The following is a 16649-nucleotide window of genomic DNA, read 5'->3' as shown; positions in this document are numbered from 1 at the left end:
AGGTATCAATAAATGTGATTAACTACATAACTATAATTGAAATAAAAATATATTATCTCAATTGATATAAAAAAAGCTTTTCATAAAACCCAGCATTCCTTTATGATAAAAACCCTCAGCAAACTAGGCATCAAGGGAACATATCTCAAAATAATAAGATCCAAACACACAAGCAACATCATACTGAATGGATAAAAACTGAAAGCCTTTCCCCTGAGAAGTGGAACAAGACTAGAATTACCTTTCTCACCACTCCTATTCAACATAGCACTAGAAGTCCTAGACAGGTCAATCAGACAAAAGAAAAGACATCTAAGTTGGAAAACAAGGGAAAAACTCTCTCTCTTCTCTGATGATATGATTCTGTACCCAGAGAATCCTAAAGACTCTGTGAAAAAACTACTGGAACTGATAACTTCAGTAATGTTTCAAAATACAAAATCAATGTACAAAAATCAGTAGCATCTCTACAGAACAATAATGTTTAAGCTAAAATCCAAATCAATAATGCAATCCTTTTTACTATAGCCACAAAAGATAAAATACTTAGGAATACATTTAAGCAAGGAGATAAAAGATCTCCAGAAGGAGAACTACAAAACACTCTAAAAGAAATCATAGATGACACAAACAAATGGAAAAATATTCCATGCTCACGGATTAAAGAATCAATATAATTAAAATGTACATATTGCCCGAAGCAATCTACAGATTCAATGCTATTCCTATCAAACTACCATTATAATTAGGAAAAAAAATCTAAAATTAATATGGAACCCAAAAGAGAGCCAAATGGTTAAAACACTCCTAAACAAAAAGAACAAAGCTGTGGGCACCACACTACCCGACTTCAAACCACACCATAAGGTTACAGTAACAAAAACAGCCTGGTATTGGTGCAGAAATAGGTCAATGGAACAGATCAGAGAATCCAGAAATAAAGCTGCACACCCATAGCCATCTGATTTTCAACAAAGTTAATTCCCTCCCCCAAAAAAAGCAATACGGAAAGAACTCCTTATTCAATAAATGATTCTGTGATAGCTAGAAGGTCATATATGGAAGAATAAAACTAGACTTGTTTCTTTCAACGCATAGAAATATTGACTCAAGGTGGATTCAATACTTAAATGAAAAACCTTAATCTATAAAAATCCTAGAATAAAACCTAGGAAACACCATTCTACACATCATCTTTGGAAAATAATTTATGACTAAGTCCTCAAAAGCAGTTGTCACAAAAAACAAAAATTGACAAGTGAAAACTGATTAAACTTAAGAGCTTCTGTACAGGAAAAAAAAAAAAAAAAAACTATCGGTGGAGAAAGGCAACCTACAGAATAAGAGAAAATATTCACAAGCTAGGCATCTGACAAAGTCTAATATCCAGAATCTTTAAGAAACTTAAATAATTAAACAACAGAAAAAAACCCATCTCATTAAAAAGTGAGCAAAGGACAGAAACAGACATTTCTCAAAAGAAAACATACAAGTGGCCAACAAACATGAAAATATGCTTCACATCACAAATTATCAAATAAATGTGAATCAAACCACAATGAGATGCCTTCTCACACCAGACACAATGATTATTATTAAAAAGTCAAAAACAACAGATACTGGTGAGGCTGAAAAAAAAGGAAATGCTTGTACACAGTTTATGGGAATGTAAATTAGTTCAATCACTTTGGAACGTGGTTTGCAAATTTCTCAAAGTACTTAAAGCAGAAATTTATTTGACGTATGCTCAGCAATCCCATGATTGGTTATGTATCCAACAGAAAATAAATTATTTTACCAAAACAATACATACACTCTTACGTTCATCACAGCACTATTCGTAGTACCAAAGACATGGACCCAATCTAGGTGCCCATCAGTGGTGTACTGGATATAAAAAAGTGTTGCATACACAACCATGAAAAACTATATAGCCATAAAAAATAAAATTATGTCCTTTTCAGCAACCTGGAGGCAGCTAGAGGACATGATCCTAAGCAAATTAATGCAGCAACAGAAAACCAAATAACACATATTCTAATTTAGAACTGGGTGCTAAATATTGTGTACACATGGACATAGAGATGAAAAGAGTAGACACTGGAGACTACTAGAAAAGGGAAGGAGGGAAGTGGGTAATGGCTGAAAAATTAACTATTGGATATTATGCTTACCACCTGGGTGATGGGATCAATCATACTCCAAACCTGTGTCCTGTAATATACCCATGTTACAAATCTGCACATGTACCCCCAAAATCTAAAATACAAGTTAAAATTATAAAATTCAAAAAATAGTTTAATTAAAAAATTTAAAAAACACAACAAAACAAAGTGACTCTTTCATGAATAGGCTGAAGAATAAATTCAGCGTTAGCAGGCATAAAAACATTGATCTCCTGTCCATTTCCATCAAAGCCCTTGGGTGACCAGGTGAATCGTCAGTGAACAGAAATATTATGGGAGATGTGTTGTTGTTCTTTTTAACAGTATATCTCAACAGTGGGCTTAAAATAGTCAGGAAACTATGCTGCAGGCAGAGGTACTCTCATCAAGGCTTTGTTATGCCATTTACAGAGACCAGTCTGAGTAGATATAGCATAATCCTTAGTTTCACAGATCACCATAACAGATATAATTATAATGAAAAGTTTATTATCAAAATGTGACAGAGACATGAAGACAATACATGTTGTTGGAAAAATGGCATTGATAGACATCCGCAACCCAAGGTTATCGCAAACATAAAGCTTGTAAAAATATGCCGTATCTCCAAAACACATAAGGCAAACCACAATAAAATGACGTATGCATCAGACAGTTTATCATGAAAGGATCCCTTTATTTTTATCTCTTTTAATTCTCTTATGAGTTAATAATTCTGTTTTTTTACTTAATTGTTTAAAAAGAAAAAAAATTTGTTGATATTCCTGAGTGAATTCATTCTTTATAAAGGATAATTTGTTGGTAAATATGCAAATGAAAGGAAATTCTATCTATGTACCTCTCATCTATTTCTCTACTCTCTATATCTATTCTATCTATCTATTTATCTATCATCTATCTGTCATCTAACCTAACTGTATCAATCACATATTGCTATGTTTAAATGCTATGTTTTAATGTTGGACCCCTCCAAAGATCGTGTTGAACTTTAATTAGATGTGAAGCCTTTAAGAGGTTACTGAATAAGGAAGGATCTGTCCTTATGAGTAGATTAATCTATTCAAGGCTTAATGGATGAAAGGGTTAAAGGACTAATGAGTTATTATGAGAAAGAGATTGGTTCTTTTATGAGAAACGAGAGACCTGATTTATCATGACTGCCAGTGTGATGCCTTGAGCCACCTGGGGTCCTTCAAAGTTGTACTTCTCAATTTCCAAAGCTAAAATAAATGAATTCATTTACCTAAAATTACCCAGTTTTAAATATTTTGTTATTAGAAACAAAAAAGGAATTTAAATATGTATCTATCTTTGTTAATAATATATTGTTATGAGCAGGAACCCTGGAGTTGTAATTCCTAAGTGTGAACCCATGTACAATACATTTAGTTTTGATGTATTTAACAGTTTATTCAATGTCTTGGTTTCCTCATTTTGAAATGGAGATAATAGCATACCTACCTCATAAATATTTGGGGAGTATTAAATGAGTGAATATATTTATATATATAGAATAGCAAACTGTCTCACCCATATCTAATCATAGATTTGTTCGTTTTTTCAAAAATCTAGCTATTGAGAACATACTTTTTTCTTAATTTGTTTACTACTGTATTCTCAGTGTCTAGAAGAGTAGATAGCACAAAAAAGTGCTCAAAAATATTTTCTACATAAAATAAATAAGAATAATGAAAGTTAATCAAAACATATATGGAGATGAAAACAAAACAGATAGAATAATGATGTATATATTAAAAATATTTCTGTGCTGAACTTAAAAATCAAATGTTCCAGTAAGACTGTTTGTCACAAACTTTAACAGTAATCTGATAATAGTCTTTATTTTAATCAGTTTCATCTTATGTTTCTCACTGCTGTCATGTAATATATTTTACAGTAAAGTAATTTGGTGTCTATAATTTTACAACACTTATTAAAGTTGCATAGTGAAAAAATGGTCAATAAAGAATATTTTAGTTATTTTATTCCGTATGAATCAATATTTGTGTGCTTTTTCAGACTCAATCAATACATTCTACTTTTTCCAGAGACCCATGACATCAACTTTATAAATATTTATCTATCTGTCTGCCTATCTATGTACAGTCATGTGCTGCAAAATGAGCTTTCAGTCAACAAGAGACCACATATATGATGGTGTATCCATAAGATTATGGTGTAGCAGCAAAATTCCTATCACCTATTAACTACTACATTTTTAATTATTCTTATAGAATGTACTTCTATGTGTAAAAGAAGTTTACTATAAAACAGCCTCAGGCAGGTATTTCAGGAGGTGTTCCAAAAGAAAACATTGTTACCATAAGAAATGACAGCTCCCAGTGTGTTGAAGATCCCTGAAGGTGTTTCAGTGGGACAAGATGTGGAGGTGAAAGACAATGATATTGATGATCCTGGTCCTATGTAGGTATAGGTTAATTTTGTGTTTGTGTCTTAGTTTTTAACAAAAATATTTAAAAAGTAAAAAGAAAAAACCTTATAGAACAAGGTTAAAAAGAAAGATGATAATTTTGTACAGCTTTACAATGTGTTTGTGTTTTAAGCTAAGTATTATTACAAAAGAGTCAAAGAGATAAAAAAATTAAAAAGTTTATAAAGTAAATAAGCTATAGTAAGTCTAGGTTAATTTATTATTACAGAATAAGAAATACAGCCAAGATGGCTGACTGACTAGAAGCAGTGGCGGTCAAACAGCATGCAAATCCTACACCTGCAACCAAGGTATCCAGGTTCTATCATCAGGTGGTTTGCGTGACCCATGGAGAGCAAGGAAAAGCAGGATGGTGTTTCAGCCTACCTGAGAACCTCATGGGGCAAGGGGAGTCCCCACCCCCAGCCAAGAGAGGCAGTGAGTGAACATGCTACCAAGCCTGGGAATCTGTACTTTTTCCACGGATCTGTACAACCCACAGATCAGAAGCCCACTTGTGACAGATCATTGAGACAGAAAATTAACGAGGATATCCAGGACTTGAATTCAGCTCTGGATCAAGTGGAACTAATAGGCATCTACAGAACTCTCCATCCCAAAACAACAGAATATACATTCTTCTCAATTACCCTAAAATTGATCACATAATTGGAAGTAAAACACTCCTCTGCAAATGCAAAACAACAGAAATTATAACAAACATTCTCTCAGACCACGGTGCAATCAAATTAGAACTCAAGATTAAGAAAATCACTGAAAACCTCACAAGTATGTGGAAATTGACCAACCTGCTCCTGAATGACTCCTGGGTACATAATGAAATTAAAGCAGAAATCAAGAAGTTATTTGAAACCAATGAGAACAAAGAGACAATGTACCAGAACCTCTGGGACACAGCTAAAGCCATGTTAAGAGGGAGAGTTATAGCTCTAAATGACCACATCAGATAGTTAGAAAGATCCCAGATCACTACTGTAACATCACAACTAAAAGAACCACAGATACAAATCCAAAAGCTAGCAGAAGACAAGAAATAATTAAAATCCTGGAACTGAAGGAGATCGAGACACAAAAAATCCTTCAAAAAGAAATCAATAAATCCAGGAGCTGTTTTTTTGAAAAAAAATTAATAAGATAGGTAGACCACTAGCTAGACTAATAAGGATGAAAAGAGAGAAGAATCAAATAGACACAATAAAAATGATAAAGGGGATATCACCACTTACCTCAAAGAAATACAAGTAACCATCAGAGAATACTATAAACACCTATATGCAAGTAAACTAAAAAATCTAGAAACACCTCTATGCAAGTAAACTAGAAAATAAATTCCTGAACACATACACCCTCCCAAGACTAAACTAGAAAATATTTGAATATTTGAATAGTCCAACAATAAATTCTAAAAGTGATGCAGTAATAAATAGCCTACCAACCAAAAAAAAAAAAAAAAAAAAAAAAAAAAAACAAAACACGACCAGATGGATTCACAGCCACATGTTTCCAGAGGTACATGTGGAGAAGCTGGCACCATTCCTTCTGAAACTATTCCAAACAATTAAAAAGAAAAGACTTCTCCTTAACTTATTTTGTGGGGCCATCATTATTCTGATACTAAAACTTTGCAGAGACACAACAACAACAAAAACATCAGGCCAATTTCCTTAATGAACATCAATGTGAAAATCCTTAGTAAAATCCTTGCAAACTGAATCCAGAAGCACATCCCTTATGAACAAGTTGGCTTCATCCCTGGGATGCAAGACTGGTTCAACATATGCAAATCAATAAATGTAGTTCATCACATAAACAGAACTAATGACAAAACCCACATGATTATCTCAATAGATGCAGAAAAGACCTTTGGTAAAATTCAACATCGCTTCATGTTAAAAACTTTCAATAAACTAGGTATTGATGGAACATATCTCAAAATAATAATCATTTATGACAAACCCACAGCCAACATCATACTGAATGGGCATACGCTGGAAGCATTCCCTTTGAAAACTGGCACAAGACAAGTATGCCCTCTATCGCTACTTCTGTTCAACATAGTATTGGAAGTTCTGTCCAGGGCAATCTGGCAAGAGAAAGAAATAAAGGGTATTCAAATAGGAAGAGAGGAAGTAAATTGTCTCTGTTTGCAGATGACATGATTTTATATCTAGAAAAGCCCATCATCTCAGCCCCAAAGCTCCTTAAGCTGATAACCAACTTCAGCAAAGTCTCAGGATGCAAAATCAATGTGCGAAAATCACAAGCATTTCTATACATTAACAATAGACGAGCAGAGACCAAATCACAAATGAACTCCCATTCAAAATTTTTAAAGAACAAAACACCCAGGAATACAGCTAACAAGGGAAGTGAACAACTTCTTCAAGGAGAACTACAAACCACTGCTCAAGAAAATAAGAGTAGACACAAATGAATGGAAACACATTCCATCCTCATGAATAGGATGATTCAATATCGTAAAAATGGTCACACAGCCAAAAGTATTTTATAGATTCAGTGCTGTTCCCACCAAAACACCATTGGCATTCTTCACAGAATTAGAAGAAACTACTTTAAAATTTATATGAAACATAAAAGAGCTTGTGCAGTCAAGGCAATCCTAAGAAAAAAGAACAAAGCTGAAGGCACTTTGCTACCTGACTTCAAACTACACTACAAGGCTACTGTAACTAAAGCAGTATGGTTCTGGTACAAAAAATAGACAAATAGACCAATGTAACAGAATAGAGGTATCAGAAACAACACTGCACATCTACAACTATCTGATTTTTGACAAACCTGAAAAAAATAAGCAATAGAGAAATAATTCCCTATTTAATAAATGGTAACTGTGAAACTGGCTAGCCATATGCAGAAACTGAAATTGGGCCCCTCCTTCCACCTTATACAAAAATTTACTCAAGAGAGATTAAATACTTACATGTAAAAACCCAAAGCCATATAAACCCCAGAAGAAAATCTAGGCAATACCGTTCAGGACATAGGGATAGGCAAAATTTTATGATGAAATCACCAAAAACAATTGCAACAAAGGCAAAAATTGACAAATGGGATTTAATTAAACTACAGAGCTTCTGTTTAAAAAAAAGAAAGTATCATCAGAGCGAACAGGTAACCTACCGAATGGGAGAAAAGGTTTGCAATCTACCCTTGCTACAAATGTCTAATACCCAGAATTTACAAGGAACTTAAACAAATTTACAAAAACAAACAAACAAACAAACAACCCCATTGAAAAGTGGGCAAAAGACATGAACAGACACCTCTCAAAAGAAGACATTTATCCAGCCAGTAAACATATTAAGAAAAGCTAAGCATCACTGATTATCAGAGAAATGCAAATCAAAACCACAATGAGATACCATCTCATGCCAGTCAGAATGGTGATTTTTAAAAAGTCAAGAAACAGCAGATGCTGATGAGGCTGTTGAGAAATAGGAAAGCTTTTACACTCTTGGTGGGAATGTAAATTAGTTCAACCATTGTGGAAGACAATGTGGTGACTCCTCAAAAATCTAAAACCTGAAATACCATTTGACCCAGTAATCCTATTACTGGGTATCTACCCCAAAGGAATATTAATCATTCTATTATAAGGATACATGCACACATGTGTTCATTGCAGCACTATTCACAATAGCAAAGACATAGAATGAACCCAAGCGCTTATCAATGATAGACTGGATAAAGAAAATGTGGTACATATACACCATAGAACACTATGCAGCCATAAAAAGGAGTAAGATTATGTCCTTTTTAGGAACATGGATGAAGCTGGAAGCCATAATCTTCAGCAAACTAACACAGGAACAGAAACCCAAACACCACATGTTCTCACTCAAAATTGGAAGCTGAACAGTGAGAATGCATTAATATAGGAAGGGGAACAGCACACCCCAAGGCCTGTTGGAGGGGTCGTGGTGAGGCAGAGCATCAGGATAAACAGCTAATGCATGCAGGACTTAATATCTAGGTGATGGGTTTATAGGTGCAGCAAACCACCATGGCACATGTACACCTATGTAAAAAACCTGCATGTTCTGCACATGTATCCTGGAAATTAAAATGCAATGAAATTTAAATAAAAAAAAGAGTAATACATACATTTAGTGTAGCCTGTGTACAGTGTTTAGAAAGTCTACAGTAGTGTACAATAATGTCCCAGACCTTCTCATTCACTTGCCTCTCTCACTCATTGGCTCACCTAGAGCAACTTCCAATCCTGCAAGCTCCATTTATTGTAAGTGTCACATACAGGTGTACCACATTTTATCTTTTACATAGTATTTTGATTGTACCTTTTCTATGTCTGAATATGCTTAGTTACACAAATACTGACTATTGTGTTAAAATTGCCAAACTAGTTAGTAAGTAACATGCTGTACAGTTTGTAGCCTAGGAGCAATAGGCTATCCCATATAGCATTGGTGGGTAGTAGGTTATGTCATCTAGATTTGTTTAAGTACTCGCTACAATGTTTACACAATGACAAACTTGCCTCATGACACATTTCTTAGAATGTATCTTGTAATTAAGTAATGAATGACAGTCTACATAGTTTAAAAATATTTTATTCTTATTTTAGACACATCATTTCTTTCCCATATTTTAGCCAAATATATATTACATAAATGTAATTAAATGTATCCATATGTTTGGCATAATTGCAGTTTTATAGAGTTGCAAAAATATTGAGTTAGAAATTCAGATCTTCACCCATTAAAGACATCCTTAGCTACTACTCAATATACAATTATTCTTTGTAAATTGTCCAGTCACAGAATCATTCTATCTTTAATATAAGTACCTTGAGAGTTAGAAAATTACAGTTCACATATTTACAGATCCTTATAAAAGATTTATGTATAGGAGAGCCTCGGGATACATAAACAATATAAATGGACATTGTTATTTGAAACCAATCATTTGTTTATGGACATTCATCTAATTTTTGAGTCTAGACTGAAGCACAGATTATTTTTCTCATGTTGGTTTTCAAAAAAACTGTCAAATATCAAAGCAAGTATAATAATTTGTGTATTACTGACATTTGATTTATAATATGCTAATATTTTAAATATTTCAAGCAATAAAATAATAAATGAAACTATATTTTTATATTTGTTTATATTATAAAGATATATGAAACAATAGGAATTACTTATGAATCTTTTAAAATAGATTACATGTTAAAAAATATTTTAGGTTAAATTTCCCACTTAGCAGTAAAGACCACTGGCAACATTATTATCAAAAACATGACAGAATAAAGAAAGAATTACAGGATGTGGTTTCTTTTTTTCTTAAGTGCAGTTTTAAGTTCACAGCAAAATTAAGAAGGTACAGAGATTGCTCATATCCTTGCCCACATATGCATAGTCTTTAGCATTATCAGCTTCCCCTACCAGAGTGTACCTTTGTTACAACTAATGAACCTAACTAACACATCATTAATACTCAAAGTTCACCATTTACATTTGGGTTCACTTTTGGTGCTGTATGTGCTATGTCTTTGTACAGATGCATAATGACATGTATCCACCATTATAGTATCATACAGAGTGATTTCACTGTCCTAAGAATATTCTGTGCTCCACTTAGTCATCTATCCTTCCGTATCACCCCTGGGAACCACTAATTTATTTCTGTCTCCTTAGTTTTGCCTGTTAAAGGATGTCATAGAATTGAATCACACACTGTGTACCATTTTAAATTGGCTTCTTTCACTCACTAGTATGCTTCTATTTTCTTTATCTCTTTCTATGGTTTGATGGTTAATTTCTTTTTAGTGCTATACAATATGCTATTGTTTGGATGTACCGCCTTTTACTGAAAGGCATCTCAATGCTTCCGAGTTTTAGAAATTATTAATAAAATTGCTATAAACATCCATGTGCAGGTTTTTGTGTGGAAATAAGTTTTCAACTCATTTGTGTAAATGCCAGGAAGAATGATTGCTAAGTTACATGGTAAGAGGCTGTTTCATTTTGTAAATAAATACCAGTCTTCTATCATTTTACATTCTCACCACAAATTTTTGAGAGTTTTGTTGTTCTACATTCTCTTGAGTATTAGGTATTGTCAGTGTTCTGGATTGCGGCGATTAGAGTTATCTCATTGTTTTACTTTGCATTTTTCTGATGATCTATGATTGTGAGCATCTTTTTATATGCTTATTTACCATCTGAATATCTTCTTAGGTGAGATATCTGTTATGCTTTTGGACCATTTTAAAAATCTTACTGTGTTCTCATTGCAGAGTTTTAAGATTCTTTGTGCATTTCGAGTGTCAGTCCTTTAAAAGATATGTAATTTTGTGTCAAATATTCACTCCAAGTCAGTGAATTATATTTTCATTCTCTTGACAATGTATTTTACAAAGCAGAAATTTCTAATTTTAATCAAGTTTAGTTTATCAATTATTTCATTCATAGACTACACTTTTGTCATTGCATTTAAAAAGTAATCACCCAACTCAAGAGCGTGTAGATTTTCTCCTATATTATCATGGAAGAGTTTTATACTTTTATGTTTTATATAAAAGGTCATATATTTTACATAAAAGGTCTGTGATACACTTTCAGTTAAGATTCATGAAGGGTATAAGGTCTAGGTTCTTTTTCTTTCATATGAATGTCCAGTTTTTACAACATCATTTTTTGAAAAATTATCTTTTCTCCATTGCATTGCTTTTGTTCATTAGTCAAAATCACTGGACTATATGTATAGGTACCTTCCTATAGTTCATTCCATCAGTTCATTTGCCTCTTTTTTAACGAACACCACACTATCTTCATTGCTGTAGCTTTAAATACATCTTGAAGTTGAATAGTGTCAGTCCTTCAGCTTTGTTCTTCTCCTTCAATATTGTGTTGTCCATTCTGGATCTTTTGCATCTCTGTATAAACTTCAGAATAAGTTGGTCTTAACTGCAAAATAACTTTCTGGGATTGTGATTGGTATTGCAATGAATCTGTAGATCAAGTTGGGAAGCACTGATATGTTGATAATACTGAGTCTTGCTTTCCATGAACATAGAATATATTTCCATTTATTTAGTTTTTTGATAACTTTTGTGAGAGTTTTGGAATTTTTCTTTATTGTATCTTATACATATTTTGTAACATGTTTACTTAAGTATTTTTATTTTGGGGAATGCTAATAGATGATAATGTCATATGTGAACAAAAACAGTTTTATTCTTTTATCCCAAACTATATATATTTTATTTATTTTTACCTTATTGCATTACTAAGACTTCAGTATGATGTTGAAAATCAGTAGTGAAAGAGGATATCCTTGCCTTATTCTTGATCTTAGCAGGAAAGATTCAAGTTCCTCACTATTAAATATAATGTTAGCTGTAGGTTTCTTACAGTTTTTTTTTTTTTTAATCAACTTGAGGATGTTTCCTTGTATTTCCTAGTTTTTGAGAGTTTTTACATAAATGAGAATTGGATTTTGTCAAATGATTTTTTTCCATCTATTAATATGATCATGTGATTTTTCTTATTTTGCCTACTGATTTGATGGATTACATTAACTGATTTTTGAATGTGGAACCAACGATGCATACCTGAGATAAATCCCACCTGGTTGTGGTGGATAGATCTTTTTATATATTTTTGTGTTTCATTTGCTAATATTTCCTTTTTAAAAACAGAATAGTTTTTTAGTCCTCTGCAGATTTTTACTTTATATAGTTGAGATCATCTTATATATGATTTTAACAGGGGACAACACGACACTCTTTACCAGTTTTACAAGTAAGTTGTTATGCCCACTAACTTTTCTTTAAGGGTTTTTCATCTATGTTCATGAGAGATATTGGTCAATAGTTTTTCTTTTTTTTTTTTCTTTTAATGGCTTTTCTGGATTTGGTATTAGGGTAATGCTGCCTTCACTGAATGAATTGGAGAGTATTCCTTACACTTTTCTCTTCTGACAGAGATTGAAGAGAATTGGTATTGTTTCTTTCTTAAATGTTTGATAGAAATCACTGGTGAACCCATCTGGTTCTGATGTTTCCTTTTTCAGAAGGTTATTAAATATTGATTTAATTTCTTTAATAGACAGAGGCCTATTTGGATTATCTACTTATTTTTATGTGTTTTGACAGAGTGTGCCTTTTAAGAAATTGTTCTGTTTTGGCCAGGCACGGTTGCTCATGACTGTATTCCCAGCACTTTGGGAGACTGAGACGGGAGGATAACGAGGTCAAGAGATTGAGAGCATCCTGGCCAACATGGTGAAATCCTGTCTCTACCAAAATTGCAAAAATTAGCCGGGTGTGGTGGGGAGTGCCTGTAACCCCAGCTACTTGGGAGGCTGAAATAAGAGAATCACTTGAACCCTGGAGGCAGAGATTTCAGTGAGCCGAGATACTGCCATTGCACTCCAGCCTGGGTGACAAGAGCGAAACTCCATCTAAACAACAACAACAACAACAACAAAACAAACAAACAAACAACAACAACAAAATTTGGTCTGTTTCTAATAGTTTATCTTTGTGGGCATGTAATTGTTCATAGTATTTCTTTGTAACTTTATTTTTATAGATTTAGAGGTACAAATTCAGTTGTGTTAGATGAATATATTGCATAGTGGTGAAGTCTGGGTTTTTATTATAGCCATTACTCAAAGAGTATACATTCTATCCATTAGCTAGTATTTCATTTCTTCCTTCCCTTCCACCTTTCCGCACTTTAGAGTCTCCAGTGTCTATTAGTCCACACTGTATGTCCATGTGTACCTACTGTTTAGCTCTTACTTTCAGGTGAGAAAGAGAAGTTATTGATTTTCTGCTTCTGAAGCATTTCACTTAGGATAATGCTATCCAGTGCCATCCATGTTGCTGCAAAAGACATAACGTTATATTTTATTATGGGTAAACAGTATTATTGTGTGTGTGTGTGTGTATGTATCACATTTTTTGTGCAATCATCTGTTGATAGGTTGATTCCATGATTTTTGCTTTTGTGAATAGTGATGAGATAAATATGTAAGTGCAGATGTCTTTTGACATAATGGTTTCTTTTCCTGAGTGTAGAAACCCAGTGGTGGAATTGCTGAATCAAATGGTAGTTCTATTTTACTTATTTGAGAAATATCCATAGTGTTTTTCATAGAGGTTATACTAATTTACATTCCCACAAATATGTGTAAGTATTTCATTTTCTTTGGTTTTTCACGAATATCTGTTGTTTCCTGACTTCTTAATAATGGCTATTCTGAGTAGTGTAAGATGATTTCTCATTGGGTTTTAATTTGCATTTCTCTGATGATTAGTGATGTTGGGCATTTTTTCACATTTGTTGACTACTCTGAGTCTTCTTTTGAGACATGTCTGTTCATTTTCTTTGCCTTTTTAATAAAGTTATTTGTTTTTATTTCTTGTTGAGTTATTGAGTTCTTTATCAGATGCATTATTGGAAAATAATTTCTCCCATATACCATCATTTTAATGACTATATCATTCAAAATGGCCCTTTTTCATTTTTGATATTAGGAATTTGTTTTTCTCTCTTTTCTTCATAGTGAACCTGACTACAGGCTCAGTGATTTTATGGATCTTTCCTAAGAACCAGCTTTTGGTTTTCTTGGTTTTCTATAGATTTTCTGTTTTCAATTTAGTTGATTTCTGCTTTAATACTTATCATTTGTTCTCTTCTACTTACTTTGAGTTTAACTTGCTCTTCTTTTTCTAATTTCCTAAAGTGGAAGCATAGGTAATTGATTTTAGATTCAATGCTATATATTTCCTTCTAAGCACTGCTTTTACTGCATCCCACTAATTTTGTTAAGTCATGTTTTGTTATTATTTAGGTCACCATTTAAGTGTGGTGCTGAGTGAAAGGCAACTTACAACTGTTTATATTCAATCAGAACAACTAGAAGAGAGGAAGAGTGAGAATTTAAAAAAGAAATTAAGTTAGAAAATACAATTTTATGTAAATAAATTTATTTATGTAAATAATACTACTCTCATTCACCATCACCACTTTGTCTCCTCCCTTGCTACCTTTCCCAACCACTGTACTATCCCAACATTGTAGTATCCCTGATATAGTTTGGATATTTGTCTTCATTCAAATCTCATGTTTAATTGCAATCTCCAGTGTTGGAGGTTGGTCCTGGCGGGAGGTGTTTGGGTCATGAGAGCCGATCACTTGTAGGTTGGTACTGTCTTCATGATAGTTAGCGAGTTCTCAAGAGATCTGATTGTTTAAGTATATGGCATCTCCCCCCACCCACTCTCTCTTCTTCCTGCTTTTGCCAGGTGAAGTGCTTGCTCCTCCTTCACCTCCCACCATAAATAAAAACTTCCTGAGATCGTCCCATAAGCAGAGGTTGTCACTGTGCTTCCCGTAAAACCTGCAGACATGTGAGTCAATTAAATTTATTTTCTTATTAATTACCAGTCACAGATATTTCTTTATAACAATGCAAGAATCACCTAATAGAATCTCCATGAGTTCATTTTTTTTCACTTTTAGCTCCCATAGATGAGTGAGAACATGAAAGTGTTTTTTTTTTTTTTTGTATGCTTGACTTACATTTCACTTAATATAATTTCCTTCTGTTTCTTTCATATTGTTGCAAATGGCAGGATTTCATTAATTTTACAGTTGAATAATACTTCATTGTATAATGTACCATATTTTCTTCATCCTTCCATCCAGCGATGAGCACTTAGATAGATTCCAAATCTTAGTTATTATGAATAGTGTTGCAATAAGAGAGCTGCACTGTTATGAATAGTGCAGATAGCTCTTTGACATACTGATTTCTTTATTTAGGATATATACCTAGCAGTGAGATTGCTAGATTATATGGTAGTTCTACTTTTAGCTTTTTGAGGAACCTCCATAATGTTCTCCTTAGTGACTGTATGACCATTTTAACAGGGCGAGATGACATCTCCTTGTCATTTTGATTTGCATTTCTTTGATGATGTTCTTTGATGAATAGTAATGTTCAACATTTTCTTTTCAGAGAGCTATTGTCTGTCCATCTGCATATCTTCTTAAAAATTTCTATTTAGATCTTTTGCCCATTTAAAAGATCTGATTAGATAGAATGAATATAGTAGTTGATAACTATAACCAATAATAATTTATTGTATACTTTAAAGTAACTGTAAGAGTAGAATTGGCACTAACACAAAGAAATGATAAATTCTTGAGGTGTTAGCTATCCTAATTACCCTAATTTTATTGTTATACATTATATGTTGGTATCAAAATATCACATGTATCCCATAAATATATACACCTATTCTGTACTCACAATAATTTAAAATAAAAAAAAGATATTTCTCTCTGAACACCCTGCTTATCAGATTTTTGTTTTCATTTTGTTAAAACCATAAAAGGTTTTGCAAAGAAGCTTAAAGAACTACTGAGAAACTTTTGAAAACACTTTAAATCATTTCTAAACCAAATGAGGACTCTAATAATTAAATAAACTGAGCAAAAATAAAAATGAGCAGAAAAACGAATCTTAACAAGTAAGCATACTTCTTTATACTCTAAATAAAATTCTAGAACACTGCGATATAGTATCAAGCAGAAAGGGTGCATCTGGGAATTTCAAATAAGTATTTTCTAAAGGTGGTAAAAATTATTTCCTCATTGTACCACTGGCCACATGCATGCTACTGAATGAAAAACCTCAACTTTTTGACTAATGGATTTTAATTAAATAATTTGAAGGACTGAACAAATTTGTTATTTAATTCTAAAGCTATTTCTGACCATTCATATTGGTTTCTTGGAGGTATTCTAAGGGCTCTGAGAAGCACTGGGAAATTACAGAATAGACAAATTTACTTTAGGCTTCACCTTCCACAGTTTTTCAGCTAGAACAGCACTTTTTGAACTTTGAATTGCTTTTTAATATGTTGGCATTTTGTGTTAGATGTCACTTTCATGAAGTTTTCCAGACTTTAAAGACAAATGATTCAGAAAATGTTAGACTGACTATTCTCTAAAATTCAGGTTTTTTTTGAT

Source organism: Macaca nemestrina, chromosome 6 (assembly GCF_043159975.1).
Source record: "Macaca nemestrina isolate mMacNem1 chromosome 6, mMacNem.hap1, whole genome shotgun sequence".
NCBI classification, from domain to species: domain Eukaryota; kingdom Metazoa; phylum Chordata; class Mammalia; order Primates; family Cercopithecidae; genus Macaca; species Macaca nemestrina.
The sequence above is the reverse complement of the archived record's forward strand: the minus strand, read 5'-3'. Positions refer to the sequence as shown.